The sequence below is a fragment of the Pezoporus occidentalis genome, unplaced genomic scaffold, assembly GCF_034315485.1.
Source record: "Pezoporus occidentalis ecotype Australia unplaced genomic scaffold, CSIRO_AGI_Poc_V1 ctg47, whole genome shotgun sequence".
In the NCBI taxonomy this organism is placed as follows: domain Eukaryota; kingdom Metazoa; phylum Chordata; class Aves; order Psittaciformes; family Psittacidae; genus Pezoporus; species Pezoporus occidentalis.
In genome coordinates, this window is record NW_026915802.1 from 25,882 (window position 1) to 36,577 (window position 10,696).

Below are 10,696 nucleotides of genomic sequence, written 5' to 3' on the forward strand. Positions count from 1 at the left end.
GGACTTAACCCCTCACACACCTGAAGGCAATCTGTATATTGCCTCTGTGTGCTGTGCTACCTTACCATGCAGCATCTAGCTGCATCCCACACTGGATTTCCTCAGGACTGCTGGAGCATGGATCCAAACAGCAGTGACACAGGGCTGAGTGTGCACAAAAGGAAGACTTCCTTTTTTCAAAGGAGTCTGTTAATAGGAAGCCATCATGGAGTCACAGAGTGCACAGAGGAAGATGTTTGTATGGAAGAATTGAGCAGGGAAAGGAAGGACAGAAACCTTTCCCACTCTAAAATGGAGGTACTGCATTTCTCCTCATGGGAAAAACCCATGAGGGGCCAGTGGCTCCTTCTTGCTGCCATGGGCTAAAATTGATTTCACAATTCCTATGTATTGGTGGCACTGGAGAGTTCAGTCTCACATGGGATATATCTGCCCCAGCCTTCCAGGGAACAGATTGATGGCTATCAATTGGAATGAGCCAAGACATTTGTCTGGTCCACAAATGCTTCGTTCACGTCACAAAGGCAGTTTGTGGTTTTCCTTGGTTCCTGGAAAGTCCACTCCAGCTTGTACAACAGTGCTGGCTCGCACTGGTCATCCTGGCAGCCCATTAACTCCAGAACATGCAGATCACTGAGGTGTCTTGAGGGATGGCGTTCTGCTTCTCTCCTCTGCCTCTTGTTACACTGCCAAACTCATCAAGGAACTGTAGTTTGCCCTACTGAAAACTTGCACAACGGAATCTTTTGCTTGCCCCATCTGATTTTGCCTTGGGATCTTTCCTGTAACCCATTAACTGTTCTTACTCTGAGACTGATACTAATGACTTTTTTCAGAGAAGCATTCAGTAAAGTTGCTTGTGAGCAGCTGCACCTTCCCCCTGCCCAGCTGTCTTCCCTTCTCCATGGGCAGTAGCAGCCCTGGACTTTCTTCTCGTGTCCTCCAGTTTCTCAGGTTTCTTCTGTTTGCTTTTGCAGCCTCAGAAGGTCAGCTCTGGCACCTCTGTTCTTACCCTTCTCCATTTCATTCTGTCACTTTCTTCCATGTCCATTCGTATGCATGACCTTCTTCTCACCTACAGGTCTTCAGCACCCTTCCAGGGCAGCTTCCCTACCCTTCTGCTACTTCTCTTCCTGGCCTCTGCACTGAGTGGCTTTCCTTGGCTCTGTGCTCTGCTCCCTGCCTCTGTAGGAGCAGAACTCCCCTGATCCCACCATGGGATGTTAGGGTTGAGAGTCCCAGGAGTGCTGGGAGGACATGGGTTGAGCATCTCAGGAGTTGCAGCAGTGGTGCTGTGGAGAGATGCACACCAGTTCTCAAGCTCCTTGGCATTTAAGGCATCCCTAAGCTGCACCTGGGTGTACAGAGACCAATTTACTCAGGTCTTTTGGATCCCAAGTCTGTGTTTTAAACAGACACCTAAGCTGACAAAATCCCTGTGGCTTGTATCTCCTGTGATTACAGTTTCTGCTGTCTGTCATTAGAATCACACTCCTATTTCTTCTTCTTGGTTTGTCTTCCCTCTCTTCACCCACTTATTTCCCCCCTTTATATTGCACCCCACATTTTAGCCCCATGAATTGAACTTATGTGTGTTTAGCTGGTCCATCTTCCCCACAGAGAACATGCTCCATCCCCAGGAAATAGCCCAGCTCTCCTTTTTATATTTTTCTGCTGAACAGGTTATGCTCTTCTGCAGTGTGTTATCTCTTTAGCACTCAATAGCTTACTTAAATCAGTGTTGTTTATGCCTATCACTCCTGTTCCTCCTGCTCAGCCTCATTCCTCCCCTAAAGAAGGCTTCCTCTTTCTGCTGCAGTTTTATTCCTGCAACTTTTATTCACCTCAGTCACTTCTACTCAAGCCCATTTTCTGCTTATGCTTATGTCTCTCAGGGATTTATCTCGGGGCTCTATCTTCTTCATGTCAGGCCATCAGAGCCAGCTTTACGATTCCTTGCTTGGATATAATCACTTGTCACATGGAGGTGACAAGTAGAGGTGCAGCAGAATACAGAGGTTTTGTCCCAGGAATTTCTTTGCTATGACTTGGCCAAACTGGTTCTAGATCTAGGCACTGGGCACCAAAAGGACCCTTTGCATCTACAGCTTTTATGGCTTTTCCTTCAGTCAGATTGTAGAGAAATACACCACTAAAAACCAGTGCCCTGGGCGAGGGCTCAGAGTCCTGCCTCATCTTTGCTCAGTCTGCCTGTGCCTCCGCAAAGGACATTCTTTCAGCTTCCGACCTGCAGGCATCTCCTGGTCCTCTGTTGTTTGCGATACTGCAATTTGTTGCCTTGGAAATAAGTGCTGTTTTATCCCAAACAGAGCCTACAGTTTCACAGCGCAATGAAGCAAGAGGAGCAGATGGTTTCCCCCATCTCTTCTGCTGTATTTGCCATTATCCTCATCCACAGCTGGATAGACAGGAGTCTATGATTCAGTGCAAGTATCTGTGGCCCGGCTGTATCTACCCATGTAAGCTGGGGAGCCATGTTTCTGCTGGGATGCTTTTGTGTCTAGCATCACCATCTTGGCTTCTTGCAAACAGAATTTGACCAAAAGCCTAAAATAAACAACTTCTTGCTGACTTCAGTGGTGTCTATGAGCAGCGGGCAGAAGGAAGGTTCAGCACCTGCAGTGTCAATTTCCCAGGGCTTTGTAGTATCTCTCCTTAAGCTTTCAGGCCTCTGCAAGCTCATTTCACTGTTTTATATGTTGCACTTTAGACAATATAGGCCTTGTCCTTTCTGCAGACACCGGTATTCTCCTTTTGTGCAGCTCTCCTGGGCTAAAGCTCAGCTACAGTTTGGCAGTGGCTGTGCTAGGTAGGACTTGGGAATTGGGTGAGGGATAGGTCGTCATGCAAATGTCTTTCTGTGGAAGCAGTTTTCGTAAGAACTGTTGGTACGGAGGCACAGTGGGGTCATGGCTCCAATATGCACTTGGGGAATCGAAGAGATGTGGGGACTGTATAGGACTGAGGAGCTTTTGAGGTCTGAAATGGCTGGGGGAACCAGCACTTCCAAGCCTGAGATTAATGGCTTTGCAAACAGTTCTGCTTTCATTCCTTGGTGTTATTCTTTGTGATTCAATCTGATTTGTTTGAATTCTGTTCTGAGGCTTATGTCCTACCCAGCACTTTGCTGCTTGGGTGCTGCCTTTTATTGCCAGAACAAATGGGAATGAGCAAATTTAGGCTGGAGAGTAATAGAATATTTCTTCCTTTCAGAGCAGTAGGATCCTCAAGCAGCTTTCTAGTAGGAACAGGGGTTATATAAGTGATGCTGCTAGAGTTTGTGGCTGGATTTAGTGATCCAGCGTCTCTTCCAGTTCTACCTTTTTGGAAGCCAGCTATGTTTAAAATTCACTTGAAGAAGGGAAAATTATCCTCAAGATTTGAATGCCCCAGATTAAGAATGGAAAATGGAGCAGAGGCAACTGAAAACTTTGGTTCTTGGTTCTCCTTGCCTAGCAGCAGGGAGGCTGGCTTGTGGGAAGAAGGAGAATTCCTGTAGGTCAATGTGGAGATGTGGCATGGGGAGGGCAAGGCAGAGCCCTTGGGGAGGTTGGTTGTGAGGGATGGGACAAGGAAGGAGGAGGGGCAGTGCAGTACTGGGTTATGGGGCACAGGCCGGTGGGATGTGGGAGGGAGAGGAAAGGAAGAGAGTCGCCTTTCCTGCACATACCGTATTTGCCTCTTTTGCTTATCACTGAATTTCTCCTTTCTGCAATGAGTAACTGACTAAGGCTCCTTGTGCTGCACCATTAATCTGGTGGCTTTCCATTAACAAGCAGGTGCTTGTACCCGGGGGACCACCATGCTGACTGCCAGAGATTCCTGGCACTGGCTGCTACGGAGTTAAGCAGCCAGGCTGGAGTGTGCAAACAAACATCGAGACCTGTGCTAACAGCCCTGCTTTGTGCTAGTGGGAAGCACAGGCTCCAACTTCTTCCGATTTCTCACCTGTCCAGACTGGTACAGAGGGAAAATGCCTCTTGGAGTTGCAGAGAAAACCACACCTATTTACGGTGGATTCCCCAGGGCCCTCCTGTGGGGTATTAACCCTTCAGCCCCAGGGCCCACAGTCTGCCTTTGGCATGGAGAATTCCCTGGGGAAATCAGCCCTTCTCCCTCTGGTGTAGGGGTTTCGCCTGTTTGTGGCCCAGGGCATTGGCTCATCCACTCTCTAGAGCAAGTCACAGCTTTCTCTTTCCTCCCCATCTGTACAGTTATCTCTGCCCTTTCCATAACTGTGCAATGCAGCTCTTTCTGCAGGAGCTGGGCTTCCTGACCCAGCTCCTTCCCCCAGAAAGCAGAACTTGCACTGCTGTTTCTGGGTTGGATCTGTGATCATGTCTCTGTGTTTGTCTCAGACCCCACCAAATTTCCCTGAGATACCAGCTCATCCCTCCCCCTTGAAATGTCCTTGCTCTCTTCGGGCTTCTTCCTGGTCTCACTGTTTGCTTTCCCTCTTTTCCCTGGTTTCTGAGGTTTCTCGGAAGGAATCCCGTGCTCTGGCCTCCTCAGGCTGGAGTGTTGTGTTGTTGTTTTTCCTTTCGTCGCTATGGGCAGGGATTTTGAATACTGAGCCAAGGAGAGGGAGGGAAGGATGGAGGCAGTGAAAGAAGGAGGGAGTACAAGGGGAGGGATGAAGAAAGCCAGGGAAGTGAGAAAGCAAAGTGTGCAGGGGAGCGGGATAAGGAAGAGGTGGTGGAGGAATGAAATGGGGAAGGAAGAGAGAGGGCATTATGAAGAGGAAGAGTTTTGGATAAATATCCAGGAGAGCTTTTTCATTGGTTCTTTTATTAATAACACTATTGCAGCAAACAGCAATATCCAGAGCAAGGCAGGGAACATCCCCCCCCATCTGTCTAGGACACAAGGCATGAGAGGTTATTCAAGGCAAAGAGATCCTTCAGAAAATGAACATCCAAGCCTAGAGCAGCCAGTAGGAGCACAGACTGCAGCAGGAAAAATGCTAGATGGCAGTTTGGTGGGTAAGGAGAGAATGTGAAGCACAAAGATGCAGAAAATATAGGACCTTCTTTTAGTTTGTTGGAAGCAGGAAGCCTGGGAGAGGGCTACCAGGTTTTCTGGGAACAGGGAAGAAAGTAGAGCAGCTAAGGAAGCTTGCAGCACTGCAGAGAAGCTAAGTAATTCCCATAGCAAAAGCAAAAATGGATAAACACCCCTACTAGTGCAGCTCAGCTGCTACAGACAAAGCACCCTTAGGCACTGAGAACATATAAAGGCAAAGGCTAGTGTCTCAGAAAACAACCATCCCCAGGACTGGGAACCAGCACCTAAGGATCAGAGTGTGAGGGACCAGCATCTGTGTGCAGAAATAGGGGAGGGCAGAGAGAGCCAAGGAGCTGCGGACACTGCTCTCATTTCAACCCCAGGTGAATCCATACACCCACCTGATCTGCTATGTTGCAGTGAGAAATCTGCAGCTCACTTTCCTTTGCCAAGGGAAATTCTGCTCCTGCAGCTGCTAGAAGTTTTGGAATGTTTCCTGCTGTGGGAAATAACAGCAGGACATGGATTTTCAAAAAGCTGGGAGCAGTGTCTTTCACAGGAGCATCTCCATGAGGCTAAGTGGCCAGGAGGTGATTAGTGCTGGCACTGCTGAAATACTACAAAGAAGCAGAAGCTGTAGGTCCTGAGGGCTCAGAGCAGTTCACCTCTGGGAGCCATGCAGTAATAGGATGGAAACTAATCCAGAGAATATTGTATTGCCACTGTGTGAATCTGGGATAAATCTTCAGCTGGAATATTCTTGTGTGCTTCTCATCACACTTGCTGGGGAAAATAGGGGAGATACAGGCAGATAAAGAAACTTACTAAAACGATGAAGCCTCTTCCATGTGAGCAGGGATTGCAAAGAATGCAACATACCAGTTTTCAGATGCAATAAACGGGGAAAGGATATGAATTAACTAGCACTATAACTTTTTTAGGAAAGACTATATATTTCAAAGTCTAAGCCAATGCCTAACTGACAAAGATAAGAAGGAAATTCTGCTCTGGAGAGGTTATTCCACAACTGTCCAAGACAAAAGATTATTCAGTTTAAGAATCCAGCACTGTCAAAGCTCTCACACAGCATTTGCCAGTCCTGGTATCTAATGAGTCCCGTTTTCATAAACAAGCAGCCTGGGGATCAATCAGCCTGTCAGCCTGTGTCCATTAGGGTGCTGCCGTGGCGGTGCCTGCTCTGGCCTCGGCACTGCCACCAGCCTGAACCCAGCCGTTTCCCCCAGCGACTTGGGCAATTTACCATCCTCCCAGCCCTACCGCTCATGTGATCTTTTTTATCCCTTGCCCAATTCTGCAAAATGACTGGAAGTACCTTTTTAAAAGAAAAGTCAGACTAGAAATGAGGAAGGGGTGCTTGAAGGGAACAGCTAAATCAGAACTGAGTGGAGCCTAGTGGGGATGGTGTGATGTGCAGCCAGGGGTGACTGAAGGGCTGCTGCATCTTGGCTTGCATCACCACCACCCTCCCCTGCAGGCTGAAGCTCACTCTCTCTGCAGGTAGTTACTGTACTCTGATTTACATGACTTTGAACACTGAGTTCTGTGTTGTGTCTTTCAATGGGTAGTTCTCATTGTTGACCATCAGGATTGCAGGTAATCCTAATACTGAAGGCAAAAATCAGGAAAACAGGAAGAAGATTCATGAGTATTTGGGTGGTTTAGGTGGATGAGTGACAGATGAAAAATACTGTTTCATGTAGCAAATGTCAAACGGAAAGCGTGGGAGCAAGGAGCAGGTCTGAGGAATACCGGGTAAGCAGAGCCACAGCACAACTCTCTGAGCCTTGATGGGTTGGGAATCATTAATCCTGTCTGCCTGCATGGAGAGGTGTTGCGAGAGGGAATTTTACATTTGGAAGGTCAGTGTGGCTTGATGTCTGTCAGGCACATCCCATGTGTGTTGTGCTAGTCAGCCCTGAGAGAAGTTACAGAAAGGAGATGAACTGGAGTTGCTAACATCCTGATTAGACATAGAATATTAATGTCAAGCACATGGAACTGTGTTTGGACATGCAACAGAGATATTTATGTCTAGTATATCACTGGATTTCTTGGTCTCTTGACCAAGAACGTCCCGGGGAGGTTACTGTGAACTCTCCTCCACTGATGGTGTGTGTCATCAGAAGGGTGCATATGGCAAGCAAAGGACCGTCATTGCTAGAGTCTTAAACACACTCTCAGTGCACTTGGAGGCATGGCACATTAAATGTCAGGGACCCGTCAGGAGCCTTGTCAGCCCTCTGGCTCACATTGCTGTGCCATAAGTACTGATTCTGCCTCCCCTGCCTGCCTTCAGAAGTCATGGGCCTGTCCCAGGCAGCACCCACTCCTGCTGTGAGAGGGCCACCAGACCCTCCAGAGAAGACCGTCCAGAGAAGAAGGGTGAGAAGGACAAGGATGGCTGCCATGCTGTCACATGGCAAACTGGCCTAGGCCTGAATACAGCAATGAGCTGCACAATTCATCCATGTGGAGAAGGCAGAGAAATGAGTGCTGGTGTGCAAAAGACTTGTCCCAGGGACTAAGAACAACTCCTTTGCTGTCAAACTCCTGTGCTAGTGCAGCTCTGTTTTGCTCTAGAGTTCGCTCTGTTCCTGATAACTTTCTGACCCTGTGTTGTGCTCCAGGGACTGTTTTGACCTCCATGAACCTTTGCCTTCCACACGCTTTATTTTGGAGAAAAATATTCTTATCATCCCTTTCATCTGAGGAGAAAGCCATCTTCCAAACAGCAAGGTACCCACAGCTTTCTGTGTTCTGTACGGTGGCACTTTTGCTTTTTCCTCAGCCTCTCCTGCCTCTGTTGCGGATGCTGCCATTCCCGCTTGGTTAATTTGTCTTTGTCAGCACATGTTTCCACAGCAGTGGCAAGACTGACCGTCCCTGGTAGGGCCAGCCGTGTTTACCCGACCACTCCGCATCCTTCGGCAAGCAGCCTGCTCTTGGTGACTTTTCTGTTCACTTTTACCCACTGAAGCCACAAATGCTCAATGAATTCTTATGCCTTTTCTAGCCCGAACGAAACTATCTGAAAAGTAAACAGGTTTGGTGTTTACATGAGGCAAACCCCAGCCTGGGAAAAGAACAGCTCAAGCACAGGCGGCTGCAAGACCGAGGAAAATTCCCCTGTGAGACAAGAGTTCCCAACTCAAGAAGGAGTGATGCAAGTTTGTCCCTTTAAACATGTGCGTAAGCACTGTGCTGAACAAAGATGCTTCCCTGGAACTAGTCCTTCAACAGTTAAGTGAAACAAGTCCCAGTTAGGACTAGCTTGGATTATCATAAGAATGGAGGCTCAGCTGAAGGGCAGGATTCAGCTCCACCTTCTCCTCCCTGCTTCCTGACCTTCTTCCACACATTCTTGGGTACACAGCTTTGGAATCAGTGCACTGCAAACATGCTGCAAGTGCTGGTCATGTACAGACTGGTAGGTGTGGGGTCCCTGCTGCTGTTCCATGAGGGCTGGCTGGGGGCGAGAGCACCCATGAAAAGCACCCTTGAAATGCTTGAGGCTGGGGCTGTAGATGTCTATGTTGCAGTGAAATGTCCCAGCTCTTTTCATTAGAGAAAAGGAAATGAAAAAGAGGAAAAGAGTGGAAGAGAGCGCAGAGAGCTTGCTTTCTTCCAGCCCCCAGAGGATAAGGGGAAATGGCAGTTTCCCACCTTCCCCAGGGCAGGGAAGGGCTGCAGGAGGAGCCTCTTGCTGGACTGAACCTTGCTCAGCCAGGTCATTAGCCTCCTCTGAAATCCCCTTGGTTTTCCCTCTCCTTTTCCTCAGGACCAAGCAGCTGAGAGGGAGCTGCCATACCCTGAGGGCAACTTGTGTGAACTGCTGGAGAGAGATTGTTTGTCAACCACATTGGGATCCCTCCAGCTTAAGGCACTGGAAAAGTCTGTTCTATCTGATACAGGAGGGTAGAGGAATGCACATGGGAAGAATACATCTCAGCTTGCACTTCTCCCTTCCCCCCAGGATGAGGTGCCAAGATTAAAGAAATATTGGGGTTTTCCGCAAAGGTGTATAGAAAGTATTCTGCCTTTCTGAAAACAAAAAGGTAATAGAACAATAGCATGAGGCTTTGAGCAGCCTGGTCTTGTGGAAGGTGCCCCTGCCCCTGGCATGGGGTTGGAATGCGATGATCTTTAAGGTCCCTTCCAACCTAAAACATTCTATGATTCTATGAGAGTAGGAATGAGGGTGCATATGCAGTGTCCTGCCGAATCAGGTTGTTACCTATTTCTGTAGGACAGCTTGGGCAAAGTTTATCCTATATTAAATGCAGCATTCCTGGTCCCCTGTTCCAGCACCCCAACTGAATTTTCTTTCTCTTGCTGAGGCACAGATGAAGAGGACAAGGCTGGAAGTGCTGGTGGTGAGACCTTGCAGATGATAAATCCTCCATGGTGAAAAGAAATTAAATTGATGAATGTGGAAAAGACACCCTGACTGACAAGCCAGAAGGAGAACAGGGTAGGGTAAATGGTGCCTCTGTGCAGCTGGGTGGGTGAGGAGGGTCAGTCAAAGAGATCACAGTGTTGCTCAGCTCCATGACAGACTCCTCTTGTCTGTAATGACCTGTCCACAGAGCCCAGGGACACAAAGGTCTCAGGAATTTGCTGGTTGTGTCTCCTCGCTGTGGTTCACCCTCTTTGGGAGACATGTCTTGTATCTTTCCCCATTTCCCTGGGCACAGGCTCAGGAAAAGGGAGCTGAGTAGTGCTGCTCAGCCCGGAAGTTTTGCTGGCCACTCTAGTATCTTTTCTTTCCAAAGCAGCATCTCTGTCCTGCAGTGCTTTAGGAGCAACAGCCCTAGGGCATCTAGTACCTGTGTAGTAGTACGCAGTGAGGCCCTGCGGCTGTGCAGAGCTTTGTTTCCTGGAACAGTTCTGCACATGCAGGTGAAAAGAGGCCAATGTTAGAGACAAAGAGGAAGGAGACAGTTCAAATCCATGCAAATAAGTTATTAGGAAGGCTCCAGCCTGCCACCTGCTCCCCCATCTCCACCTGACCTCATGGTGCTAGAGCACAGGACACCGTAAGTGTGCCTGTGCCTAGGGCAGTGCGCCTCCTGGGGTGTCCCTCCGGGGGCGTCTCAGTGATGATAAAGGAAGAAGACCAAAGCAGCTGGGCAGGGGAGCCTTGAACCCCTCTGCTTCCTCTTGGCTCCTCTCCATCCCAGTCTAAATGCTGGTGGAGCTGGGGCTGACAGCCCTTGGCCCGTGTACAGGACAGACAGCATCGTGTGGGGCATGAGCCAGCCGGGCTGGGGTATGATGAGATGGGAAGGAGCTCGCTTCACACGGGACTTCGGAGTTGCCCTGCAGGCCTCCCTGCCCCCGTGTTTTTGCTGCCCTGGGGAGGCAGGGTTAGTGCTGGGGAGCACGGCCACTCTCTCTGGACCCTGGCCTTCTTGTTCCCAGGCACAGGACTGAGAAGCAGAGCCTCCGCACAGAGCCTGTCCCTGCGGACTGGGCCGGGCGTGACTGCGGCGGCACCGGGACGGGTTGCGGGGCTGGAAGGCTGACAGCGAGGTGGAGCACACGCGGTCAGGGGGTGCGAGTTGCCGGAGCGCCGTGGTGCAGAGGGGCCAGAGGGCACCGGGAGTGCCGTGGGGTGCTCGAGGGCACAGGGGTACCAAGGAGTGGCGGG

The 10,696-nt window shown here is 49.4% G+C and overlaps 1 long non-coding RNA gene across 1 annotated transcript; it reads left to right on the forward strand.

Annotated features, from left to right (window-relative positions):
• Positions 1 to 5,622: 5,622 nt before the first annotated feature.
• LOC134172730 (uncharacterized) lies at positions 5,623 to 8,086 on the forward strand. Its single transcript, XR_009967986.1, has 2 exons — positions 5,623 to 6,543; positions 7,343 to 8,086. It is a non-coding gene; the product is annotated as an uncharacterized LOC134172730 (long non-coding RNA).
• Positions 8,087 to 10,696: the final 2,610 nt, after the last annotated feature.